The 13,647-nt window shown below is 43.5% G+C and overlaps 1 long non-coding RNA gene across 1 annotated transcript in view; it reads right to left on the bottom strand.

The window, feature by feature from the left end:
* Positions 1–10,413: 10,413 nt before the first annotated feature.
* The window catches only part of LOC146343654 (uncharacterized), a 95,247-nt gene continuing 92,013 nt past the window's right edge, over positions 10,414–13,647 (bottom strand). The window contains exon 4 of the long non-coding RNA XR_014791954.1: positions 10,414–11,813. This is a non-coding gene — a long non-coding RNA (uncharacterized LOC146343654). The remainder of the gene's footprint in view (positions 11,814–13,647) is intronic.

The raw sequence follows: 13,647 nt of genomic DNA on the forward strand, positions 1-13,647 counted from the left end.
CACTCTGGGAGAGAGCGCAGGACAGGAAGGCCTGGCGTGCTATGGTCCACAGGGTCACGAAGAGTCGGACATGACTTAATGACTGAACAACAACAACAATATTAACATTCTTCCTGAGGCCAATTTGAATCCCCTTCTTGTTAAAAGGCACAATGGCAACATCCTTCATGCCACTATTAATGGAAAAGCTGCAAAAACAAATTGATGGCTTAGAAGGTAAGGTAAATTGCAGGCCTTGATTTTAGATCATTGCCCTAAATTTAACACTTGAAGGTCTTGCCATTTGATCAGGGATGGGGAGAGTTGGGGCGGGAATGTGTTGTTATTTTATTTATTTATTTATTTATTTCTATACCGCCCAATAGCCGAAGCTCTTGATTTTCCAGAGCTATCAGCTGATCTTAAAACATTTCCTTATAAATCACTTAGCAAATTAATTAAATTTAAATAAGTCTCAACAGGCAACAGGGCCAGCCCATGACAGTTTGCTGCCCAAGGCAAAGGAAAAGGTTATGCCATCATCCCATTCCATGTAGTAAAGCAGACTGGGCTGACAGATTTTTTTTTCTTCCATGCTAGCAATGGGGCAGCATCCTCTACTGTGTACCTGAATTGACTTGAGAGAACTATATTCTCATGTTTGAGGGAAGGGGGCTTGTTGTTTTTGTTTTGGTAACATTTGTTTCAGTATCTAAAATTATAAACCGCCTTGGGTGCCTTGGCAAAAAGGCAGTATGAAAATGTATTTAATAATACATCTAGAAATGTATTGGATCAATCAGTCATCAATAATAAGTGTGTGATATAGAGTGGGAGCTCAAAACTTTCAAAAACCAAAAGAAAAGATTGACAATAAGATGGACTCATTATTGCAGAGCAAGGGACTAACATGTTGATGTCTAGCTTTTGTGTGTTTCAAGGGTTGGATGAGCACCTTTGCTCATAAATCCTAAGTTTTAGTATCAGGGTCGCCAACTTACCAGGAAATATTTTTGTCTTGGCCTCCTTCTGTGCCTTTTAACAGCAGCTTGGTCTGCAGAAACCAGGGAGTGAGGATTTGCATGACACTGAAATAACATTATCTTTATAATAACCAGCTAACGCCTGCAGCTCAAGCCACTACAGGGGCTACTGATATTGTGTTCCAAATACAGAACCGTGTTGTTGTTTTTAATGATTGGCAAAAAAATTACATCTGCATGGCCGTGGAATTTGAGGAGTGCTTAGCACATACACTTGGCATAGTCTGTCTAGCGCAAGCGATGATAGCAGTTAGGAAGCGTTACAGTTTACTTAGCATATAATTCTTCCCAACTCTCACATCAAGGTACCAGTCAAACAAAGCCAATCCACAGTGCACCATCTCCCACCTGCCTCTCAGTGACTCACAGCATTCTTTAAAATCAGCCTCACTGCAGAACCCACATCCCAAACGCTGGAGGGCATTAGTTAACATTCTCCCTAGGAGACAGCCTGCTGGGGATGTCTCGCCCAGTGCAATTTTTAAGTTCTCAGCACATTATTTTTTAATTGCTTTCTCCACTGGGGATCTGTTTTGTCAATTTCCATGGCACATATAATACTGAATGATGCAAGTACACATTTGTATGGGATGACTTTATATTGCTAGACACTTTTCTTATGGCAAAGGACTTATTCTACAGAAATGACCAACATGATGAAAATTTAACTCTACGATGATGTTGTGGAGAGTTTTTTCCTGGAAGTTCTGGAAAGCCAGAACCACAGTGGTTCTGCCCGCTTTCCTGTTTGTTCAAATGTTCTCCTTTATACCATGTCTATCTAGGTACTCCACAGAAATGAGCAGGAAGTCTAGCCAGGGACATTGGACTTCTAATTGCCCATTTCTGTTTGTGGACAGATTTGATAAAACCCTGATAAATCAGTCCTTGCCCAAAGAATGATGACAATGTCATGTATAGGACCTGTGAACTTCTGTGAGTGACCAATCACGCGCACATGATATAGAAATGGCCCTAATTTAAAAAAAGAAAAGAAAAAAAGAGAGAGGCTGGAGTAAACATTTATTCAGTCATTGTCAACAGTGGGACATGGATGTGTTTTTGTTTGTATTTTAATTTTGTATTTTATTGCATTTTAAGCAGAATATCACATCCTTTAGAGCAGAGATGTTGAAACTCTTTCAGCCTGAGGGTTGAATTCAATTTCAAGGAGCTTTTCGTTGTTGTTGTTCAGTCGTTAAGTTGTGTCCGACTCTTCGTGACCCCATGGACCACAGCACGCCAGGCCTTCCTGTCCTCCGCTCTCTCACGGAGTGTGCTCAAATTCATATTCATTGCATCAGTTATGCTATCTAGCAATCTCATCTTCTGCCATCCCCTTCTCCTTTTGCCTTCAGTCTTTCCCAGCATCAGGGTCTTTTCCAGGGAGTTTTCTCTTCGCATTAGGTGGCCAAAATATTGGAGCTTCAGCTTCAGGATCTGTCCTTCCAATGAGCACTCAGGGTTGATTTCCTTTAGGATGGACTGATTTGACCTCCTTGCAGTCCAGGGGACTCATAAGAGTCTTCTTCAGCACCACAGTTCGAAGGCATCAATTCTTCGGTGCTCAGCCTTCCTTATAGTCCAGCTCTCACAACCATACGTTGCTACTGGGAAACCCATAGCTTTGATTATACAAATCTTTGTCGGCAAGGTGATGTCTCTGCTTCTTAATATGCTGTCCAGATTTGCCATAGCTTTCCTCCCCAGGAGCAAGCGTCTTTTAATTTCATGGCTACAGTCACCGTCTGCGTGATCTTGGAGCCCAAGAAAATAAAATCTGTCACTGCTTCCATTTCTTCCCCTTCTATATGCCAGGAAGTGATGGGGCCATAGGCCATGATCTTAGTTTTCTTAATGTTGAGTTTCAAACCAGCTTTTGCACTCTCTACTTTCACCCTCAACAATAGGCTTGTTAGATCCTCTTTGCTTTCTGCCATTAGGGTGGTATCGTCTGCTTATCCGAGGTTGTTGATAATTCTCCTGGCAATCTTAATTCCGACCTGTGATTCATCCAACCCAGCATTTCTCATGATGTACTCTGCATATAAGTTAAATAAGCAGGGTGACAATATACAGCCTTGTCGTACTTCTTTCCCAATTTTGAACCAATTGGTTGTTCCATGTCCAGTTCTTACTGTTGCTTCGTGTCCCTCGTACAGGTTTCTCAGGAGACAGGTAAGGTGGTCTGGTACTCCCATCTCTTTGAGAATTTGTCACAGTTTGTTGTGATCCACACAATCAAAGGCTTTAGCGTAGTCAATGAAGCAGAAATAGACGTTTTTCTGGAATTCACTTGCTTTCTCCATGATCCAGCGAATGTTGGCAATTTGATCTCTAGTTCCTCTGCCTCTTCGAAACCCAGCTTGTACTTCCGGTAGTTCTCGGTTCACATGCTGCTGAAGCCTAGCTTGTAGGATTTTGAGCATAACCTTTCTGGCATGTGAAATGAGTGCAATTGTGCGGTAGTTTGAACACTCTTTGGCATTGCCCTTCTTTGGAATTGGAATGTAAACTGACCTTTTCCTGTCTTGTGGCCACTGTTGAGTGTTCCAGATTTGTTGGCATATTGAGTGCAGCACTTTAACAGCATCATCTTTTAGGATTTTAAATAGCTCAGCTGGAATACTGTCATCTCCGCTAGCTTTGTTGTTAGTGATACTTCCCAAGGCCCACTTGACTTCACTCTCTAGGATGTCCAGCTCAGGTTCAGTGACCGCACTATCATGGTTATCAGGGACATTAAGATCTTTCCTGTATAGTTCTTCTGTGTATTCCTTCCACCTCTTCTTAATCTCATCTACTTCTGTTAGGTCCCTGCCTTCTTCGTCCTTTATCATGCTCGTCTTTGCACAAAACGTTCCCTTGATAGCTCCGATTTTCTTGAAAAGATCTCTAGTCTTTCCCATTCTATTGTTTTCCTTGATTTCTTTGCATTGTTCATTTAAGAAGGCCTTCTTGTCTCTCCTGCTATTCTCTGGAACTCTGCATTCAGTTGGATATATCTTCCCCTTTCTCCCTTGCTTTTCACTTCCCTTCTTTCCTCAGCTACTTGTAAAGCCCCATCAGACAGCCACTTGGCTTTCTTGCATTTCTTTTTCTTTGGGATGGATTGAGTTGCTGCCTCCTGAACAATGTTACGGACCTCCGTCCATAGTTCCTCAGGCACTCTGTCTATCAGGTCTAATCCCTGAAATCTATTCCTCACCTCCACTGTATATTCATAAGGGATATGATTTAGGTCATACCTGAATGGTTTAATGGTTTTCCCTATGTTCTTCAATTTAAGCTGAAATTTTGCAACAAGAAGCTCATGATCTGAGCCACAGTCAGCTCCAGGTCTTGTTTTTACTGACTGTATAGAGCTTCTCCATCTTTGGCTGCAAAGGACATAATCAATCTGATTTCGATATTGACCATCTGGTGATGTCCATGTGTAGAGTCGCCTCTTGTGCTGTTGGAAAAGAGTGTTTGCTATGATCAGCATGTTCTCTTGGCAAAACTCTATTAGCTTTTGTCCTGCTTCATTTGTACACCAAGGCCATGCTTGCCTGTTATCCCGGTGATTTCTTGACTTCTTACTTTAGTATTCCAATCCCCTAAAAGTCCAATTGCCTTTGAACATATAAAGCTGCCTATCACCATGCCCCCTGGCAAGAGGACCTCAAAAATCCCATTCTGCCATCATGGAACTCAAAAAGAGGCTGTGAACAGGTAACTTGACAATGTAACTTTGTTCCCTGGTTACAGCACTGGGTAGCATTAAGACTGATTTTGGGCTCCCTGGGATGTTATGATAAAGAGCAACTCTGGTCCCAGGATGTCTTGGGAGGAGGGATGGCGGAGAATTTCTCCCCGAAACTTCGGGGGGCCGAGCGCCAACGTGTTCGGCCCCCCAAACAAGTTTCGGGGAGAAATCCTCCGAATCCCCCCCGCCCCCCGCACCCCCCCCGGGACGGGACTTACCTTCACCAAATGTCCCTCCCGGTGGCGGGTCCGGCCGGCAGTTCGGCGGGTGTTCGAGCGGGGCGGGAGCGGCAGCCGGTCTTTCGACCGGCTGTCGCCGCCGCCATTGCAATCAAAGAAACAAAAAACGCCCCCTGATAGGCTACGTGACGATTCACGTAGCCTATCATGGCTAGATTTGCAAAGTCAGCCGTGATAGGCTACGTCAATCGTCACGTAGCCTATCACGGGTGACTTAAAAAAAAAAAAGCGCGTACGGATAATGGCGGCCCCCATAGGGAGCCGCCATTCCCGTTCCTTATTTGGTCGCTGTAGTCTACGTAAATGTTTACGTAGACTACAGCGAAAATAAGGGCAACGCTATTTATATCAGGGGGCGTGTTTTTTTTTTTAAACTTTCGCTTTCGCGGCTGGGCGAGGCGGGAAGCCTCCTCCCCGGCCTGAATTTCGGCCGGGCTGAGGCGGGAAGCCTCCCCCCCCCGGCCTGAACTTCGCGGGGGGAGCAGCGAAGCGCCTCCCCCCCACCGCGAACGTCCTTCGATGACAGGTAAGTGCCTTTCGTCCACCCCTACTTGGGAGGAGCTGGCAGCTACTTTGCCATAGTACAGTTTCCTGAGGGTTAGCCAAAGTTAGGGAATGGATTGATCTGCCAGTCTTCCTCTCATCAAGATTGTCCCTTTTTGAGGTCAAGCTCATTCCCGCTTGTTTCTGCAAGAGCTTACAACTTCTAAAAAAGAAAAATCCATATGGAAATCCATTTTTATTTATTTTATTTATTGCATTTATACCCCGCCTTTTTTCCTCTTGCAAGGAACCCAAGGCAGCTTACATTATCCTCCTCCTCTCCATTTTATCCTCACAACAACAACCCTGTGAGGTGGGTTGGGCTGAGAGTCCGTGACTAGCCCAAAGTCACCCAGTGAGCTTCCATGGCCGAGTGGGGACTAGAACCCGGATCTCCCAGCTCCTAGTCCAGCACTCTTGCCACTACACCATCTGTGTACATTTTCCCTAATGTAGGCATTAATGTGTGCATTTTGGTGTGCATTTCTAAACATACACATTTCCCCAAGTACATACATTTTGTGCACATTTTCCCCAGAAATAAGCTGCATCAGAAATCTCACCAAAAATATAGATTTTGGAATGCAATTCTGTTTCAGCTCACTGAAGGGCTCAGAAAGTGCAAATGGGGGAAATCTGTAAACAAAAGAAAACCTCAACAGAGGAATTTTTTTGCCCATCCCTAGCAACAGTGTTCTTGGTGTATCCTCTTTTGTGTTTCTATGGCAAATTAAGAAGGGTGTGACTGTCCGATCACCTCCGTTGCCCTGGATGTTCTTGGTGCTGCTTGCAAAGAGAGTGGGTCCTCTGGTATGAGGTTTCAGACTCATATATTTGCTTTTAATTACATTTATAACCTGCCTTTCTTCCATTATGGAACTAAAGGTGGTGTCCATAAGATACCCAGGTGGTCTCCCATCCAGTAACTGACCAGAGACTTGCTTAGCTTCAATAAGGGAGCTGCTTCATGTGCCTTCAGACCAGATCCTAGTATATTAGCAGACGTCAGAGCAACTTCTGGTGGACTACATGTTCCTTCCGTGGAGCCCAGGGGTGACTGTAAGCCACAGGAGCCAGTAAGTTTGCATCTTGTTGGGAGAAAGACATGGCCTTCCAAACTCCATGGCTGGGGCAAGGAAACAGCATGCCCTCGCTCCGTCCCAGGCTGCCAACCTGCTCCTTCTCCATCAGTGACAGCCCCCCCCCCCTCCTTCTGCTTCCTTCCATGCTGCTGCTGTTATGTCACCGGTGGGCAACACCAGAACTTGCAGCCTATGATGCCTTGACCTGAGCAAGTGAGAGGTCTAATGCTGGCACTACCGGCCCGCTGCCACCAGTTGAGGAATTTTCCTTCCATCACCCTGCATCCTCAATAATATCAGGGTGACTATGTTACTGCTGTATAAACCGCCAGCCCCAGTTCACATGGGTATTGACTTCCACTAAGCCACACTGGATAAATAACAATATGTTATTTTTCTTATTTAGTAACAGTAACAGCCATTCACGTTCCTTCAAAGACAAGTAAAATAATCAAGCCAGCACACACAAAGGTAATTACTATCTTTCTGCCTTAATTTCCTGCTTCCATAATTGCCCTTGGAACAATACTGACCAAATGCAATCAGTAAAGAAGCCTTGTCACTACTACAGCTAATCCCAGCAATAAATATAACCTGCTAAACTTTAATAAAAAGAACAGTTCCCCAATTCACCACATTTCCCCTCCCTTCTTCCCCAGCTGAAGTGGGGGGTGGGGTGGGGAGAGGGAGACAGACTTATTAAGAATATGCTGTGCAAAGTGCAATGTGCAGCAACCAATAGGGAATGTCAAGGGCATCAAAACAATTGTTCAGACATTTGGCTTCTCTTGCTCTTTCCTTGACAGAGCATCTGCAATAACATTCCTTCTTCCTGCAATATGTTCAATTCACATATTACACTCTTGCAACGTCCATGACCATATTTGCAGTTTCATATTGGTACTTCTCGTAGACTGCAGCCATTGCAAAGCATGATGATCAGGAAAAAGAATGAATTCCTGACCCCCATATATGACATCAGATGCAAATCTCCTTTCCCTTGTTGATAACTTCCTACTAAAGTAAGCTATGGAATGCTTTATCCCTTCCTCATCTTGCAGTAACACAGTTCCAAACCACAGTCTGATACATCAGTGGCCCCATGAAAATGTTCATTATAATCTGGAACTTTTAACACTGGCATATTCATTAACGCATCCTGAAGGGCTCCTTCACACAGAGCGTTTATCCTGCTGTTGAGATTGTTCACTCATGGAAGTTTGCAGGCCCTTTAGATGACGTCGTGAACCTCCAGAGCATCTCCTGTACTAAAATTTTCTGTTTTAAAATAGATCGGAGATCATGAGCTATCAAATTAATGCGCTTGTGTTCCTCTTGAGTTCCCTCAGTGAAAAAGGAAAAGCCACAAGAAGAGGAGCTAGACCACAGTGCCATCTAGCAGCTATATAATGAAGCATATGGAAGACTCAGATAAGGGGGAGAAGGAGGGGGAAAGGGAAGCATGTGTGTAGGGAGACTGCTGTGATCCTGCATTTAAAATAGAAGGAGAAAGCCCTATTTTAAATGCAGGATTTTAGGCTGGTGTAGAGATGCTCTTAGTTTCTGGAAAGTTTCTTGACAATGCACTGTCCACACCACCTTGTCTGACTTTACATCTTCTTCTTTTTTTCAGCTCACGCAAAGGAGTTGCAAGAGTACCCCAAGAGGAGTCCTTCCCAGCCCTGATTGGGAACTTCAAGGATTGAACTTGGGACTTTCTGCCTGCTTCCCATGCATGTGTGCTACCACTGAGCTATGTCTCCTCCTTTAATCACACCCAGATGCTCATTGTAACATCCAGTAAGCATTCCTGCTTATTGTCATTCAGACAATCCCTCAGATATTTACTGCAATTGTCTGATGGTTGGCACAAGGAAATGTATATGCTTAATGAGCATTTATGGCATGGGGCCACTCAGATCAACTGGCTTCCATTTAGATTTTTTAGAAAGGCTGTGAAGAGGATGGGATTGCATCCCACCACCCGTAAATGTATGGCCTATAAATTAATTGCTGAGATGTATATTCCGTCCAACATTTGGGACCTCATTATTATGCGCCACCATGAAAGTGCAAATGTCAGAACTTTAATAGATAGCTTAATCAGTTAATTATGCAAATGAATTCAAATCAAACTTATTGTACTGCCTTCATGATCAGCAACATATGCAGTTCGGTTGGCAAACCATAGGGCATTTTCTACTGCTTTGCCAGTAATATTAATCCAAACAAAAGACATCTCAACTGGGGCGTCCAACTGGCCAATGGACATTTCTGAAGCTCAAGGGCACAGAAATAGTGTGTTCTAATAGTGCCTTTAAAAACTCGTAAATCCTATTGCAGTCTACCAATGACTGACTAAAGCCTCTGGATTATGGCCTCCTTTTCAAAGACCTGGGGCAGTATCCAGTTCGCCACTACTGCTAATGAAAATCGAATGGCTCTAGGATAAGTGACCTCTAGCACAATGCCAATAGCGTTTGCTGATGCCATGGGTTTCCCCGGAAAACCTTTCATACCAGCAAATACTACTGACATTGCAGTAGAGGTCACTTCCACTAGCGAACTGTAATTTATGTTAGTGGTAATGTCAAATTGGATACTCCCCCTGTAAAATAACATTTACAGTGAATGCTCCACAATTGTGAACTTACAAAAGTTCACAACTTACAAAACTTACAAAAGTCTGGGACTGAGTATCTTCTGGAAGTCCTCATTCAGTTCCTATACACAGGGCTGTGTGTGTTGGCTGCAGAGTTTAGCATCCAGGGAATCCCAGCTTTTATTTATTTTTAATAAAACAAGTTTCTAATATCAGAATTCAGAGGGGAGAGCGAGATGCTGTATTAAGACTCCAAGTGGTTATGGAGCAATGATTCAGTAACTTATATCCCTCTTTGCCCCTTTTCCCTGGCTAGCAGAAGTAGAATTAATTTAGGTTGGCCATGTGTCCTCTTTTATAGAGGACAGTCCTCTATTTGAATGGCTGCCAGAGTCCTGCCCTCTATTTTGAAGGTGTCCTTTATATAAAGGACTGTCCAGTCCAGGTCTGGCATAAAGAGTAAGAACCATCAGAAGGCAGAGCTGGGCCTTGAAGTTGCCCATCAACAGCACCTGGACAGCCACACAGGTCACCTGGTCACAGTCTTCCACACTTGCTGAGATGTACTCTATTTCTGTTTAAATTATAATAATTCTTTCCCAATTTGCGTATTTACATATAAATTAGCATATTCAAATGTATGCAAAGTGGTGTTCTCTTTTGTCCTCATTTTTTGGTGGTGCATGTCCTCTTATTTGATTATTCACACGTGGCCACCCTAATTATAGGACACATGCAAATATATGCATAAGTTGTCTAATTTGCATTATTTACTCAGGTTACAGGAATCTCCTTTTCTTGACACATAATTTCAGTTACCTGGTGCAGTATTTTAAGGAAACCCTCAAAGTTAAATAGGAAAAAAATCAAAATGTGAAGTGGTTCATTTTTTTTAAAGTCACAATTAAATCCTGAAATTTAGCCAGATTTCAAATTTGTACAAAATATCATCTCAGTTCTTGCAACCATAATGAGAAATGTAGTTCAGAGTTAGGGTAGAGTGCAGTAGATAACTACAACCACCCAACACACTGCTGGAATTAGAAGCATAACTTCCGGGTCAGAGGGCATGGCTTCCGGAGAATTTGAGTCCTGGCACTTCCTGTTATGCAAAGTAGCCACTGATCCCCACAATTGTACCAATTGTTACTGGATGCAATCATCACACAGTAGAAGTAAATGTAATTTTTAATTATGGTTTATTTTAATTTATAAAGCCATTATTATTTTCCTCCATCTATCCTCTGGGTACTGTAACAATTTTTTATCAACAAAACAACATCAAGAGTGCAATCCTATGCAATTGGACAAGCCCCCTGCCCGTCGAAAGCCAGTGGACCTTGGTGGCTCCGATGTCAGTGGGGCTGTGAATCTGCTCTGGGTTTCAGTCAGAACCACTCAGAATTCTGAATGAGCTATCCAAGGTGCTGAACCTAATTTGGGGATGGGGTGCTCTAAAGGAGCACCTTGGATAGCTCCTTCAGAGTTCTCATTCACAACCCTCCTGACATCAGAGCCACCAGCCTCCACTGCTGAAAGCCCTGCCAGCAAGAGCCAGACAGGGCGGATGAAACAATGGACAGGAAAACACCTCCCAGTCCACTTTAAAGAACATTTACAGCTAAAACAGCTTCTCGGCCTATCTTGCTGACTTACCTCTTGGTGGGTGGGGCAGGAGGCAGACATGTGTTTGGATTGAGCGAATCCAGATCTTTCCTCTCCCCGCCCCCCTTTCATCCTCCCCATCCTCTTCCAAGGTCACACCCTCAGAAAGGGGAGCTGCCGTGGAGCTTTCCGCGGCAGCTGGGAGGAGAAGATCCATGATCAGATCTACTCCTCTGCGCTCATAGCTCTGTCTACAGGTGTGGAGGAGGTGGTCTGCAGCATCCTATGGTGCCCCAGACACTGTCTAGAGGCCATAGGATTGCTCTGCAACAGATGGAAACAATATTTCCAAATATACATTATTCAAGTGTGCCACAAAGGGAGGAGTGAAGGACTTTGTGCAGGCAAAAGTCTTATTCATATGTTGGCTTATTAAGCTGACATATGATCATCTGAATGCAGCCAGTAACAATGTGTTTGGGGGATAGCCAAGCAAGCAATGGTGTCCAGTGGCTCTAGAAAGAGATTTAAAAACATCCACTGTGTTTCACTGCCTCGCTATCACTGTGCAGTGAGGCAAGGGTGACAAGAGCAACTTTTTAACGTTTGCACCGCTGAGCAAACATTAATTAAGCCTTGTATGTCACGTTAGCTGGCTTCTTCCTTCCTGTGACATGTTGCCATGGGTTACCATCTCCCCTAATGTGTTTGTATTTCTGGAGTAGCAGGTTAAGGTGCAAAGAATATCACCATTAATGACAGAAGACAAAGAAATGTAAACAGATTCCAATAAACATTTTTTTAAAAAAACAACAATACATAATGAGGCTTATAACTTTGTTTCTTTTTCGCCTGGAGGACACAGTTGTTTTTATCATCATGATTCCTTCTGCTTGTTTCTCCAAGATGAATTTTTCATTGGTCTGTTGCTGTTAGTGTAGTTTTCCATTAAATAAGTCTTTACTAATTCTCCTTCAAAGGAAGAGAGTGGGAAGACAGAGGAAAGTTTCCTTTGAAATGTGTTCATAAGAAGTATAAATACAAACATTTTCTATATGACATGGGAAGTCAGTAAGATCTCTGAAACCCGAGTCCTACATGGAACCAAAGCTAAGAAACACCAATCCTAATTTTTCCTCATTGAGGGAAACACATCATCTTTAAAAACTAGCCATGTCCAGTGCCTTTAAGAAAGGACATAAGCCAACATCACCATCTGTGTTTCAGTACTAATATATTTAATCCAGTCTTCTATACCACAATAGTCTCCTTAGCTCAAATTTTCAAGTAACTCTAAATTTTGAAATGTTGCTTTTGAATTTGGGCAGTTCCTCTAATGTCTGCATCTGCAAAGTCTTGTTTTAGCTCTAGTCACCTATAAGTGTGTGATGGTGTCCACAACTAGGGATGTGTGACTCAACAAAACTGGAGCTCATTGGAGTTCTCCGATTTCCACCTCAAAGCTAATTCCAAGTGGTGTACATATCAGATTGCAAGCTTTGTGGGTTTTTCTGTGCACATTTCTCTAAATGTATCCATTTTTGGTACACATTTTTGAAAAGTATGTATTTTTTTCCCATTGACTAAAGTGTATGTGTGTGTATTTTTCAAATGTCTGCATTTTTAAACACTTGGGGGGGGGGGGAGTTAATTCAATCGGAAGCTCATCCATATGCGGATTTCTGATTGCAAATTGCATTCAGGTCTGCATTTGGGTCCACATTCAGGTTGGGTGTGTGTGAACTGGATAAACTCATATACATTTATGAACCCAACATTTCCCCCCCATTTCTATCAGCAATATGACTACTGTCTCTGAGCCCATTCAGGAAGTGTGTACTTTTTCAGGGGACCCAAGCATTGTTCAGATGTTTGTCTAAACATACATACAAGGGAAGTGAGAATTGCACCTGTTTGCTGCACCTCCAATCTCTGAAAGAACCTACTCACCACATATAAACGGTATACACTCAGGCTGCATCCATGGAATTAGGGAATCAATGACTAGGCATTCAAACAAACATCTGAACAATATGCAATTTGTTGCAGTCCTTCTGTTCTACCTGTGCAACGGTGTAATTCCAGATGGGGGAAGGACCTGCATCCAAAACTTGGCAGACTGTGTGCAGTGCCTCTGCACTGCACAATCATTGCCAATCAGATATTAATATTTGGAGAAGCCACCCTCTAGATCAGGGCTAGCTCCATGTTTTGGGGAGCATTTGGGCAAGAAATCCCCTCCTTACTCATAGACACACAGCTTGCACTGGGTGCTGCTACTCCTTCTCATCACTGCCTGTTCCCAGGAGCCTGAGCATCTATTTGGAACTGGTGACAGTCCAGTTGCTCTCGTAGCAGGCAGGCACTCCCTCACTGGTGCCAGACTCAATGAAGCAGCAAATGCTGCCCACATGCTATAGCAACAGCATCAGTCCCCATCGACTCACTCAAGCTGCAGCAGAGCAGGACTGAGCAACACGCACCCCAGCAATCTGGCCAGCAATTGCTGTTGCATTGTGCCTGGTTGTAGTGAGGAATCTCAGGTGGCTGCCTTAGCCTGCTGGTTCCTCCTCGTTTTCCCCAGATACTGTGAGACATCCCAGCACTGCAGGGGAGCAAGCAACAGTGAGGATGGAGTGACCACTTATGCATCATCCAAAAAAGAAGAGGAAATGCATCACCACCCAAAAAAGAGGGCATGATTGCATAAAGATTGCATAAGCTAATCAATACATGGAGATGCAAATCTTTGAGAAAAACCACACTTCATTCTCAGCTGTGAGACTAGGTGTTGTCAGTTCCACGT

This window comes from Heloderma suspectum, chromosome 5 (genome assembly GCF_057233095.1).
Source record: "Heloderma suspectum isolate Gila_16-S chromosome 5, 16-S_ref, whole genome shotgun sequence".
Taxonomy (NCBI): domain Eukaryota; kingdom Metazoa; phylum Chordata; class Lepidosauria; order Squamata; family Helodermatidae; genus Heloderma; species Heloderma suspectum.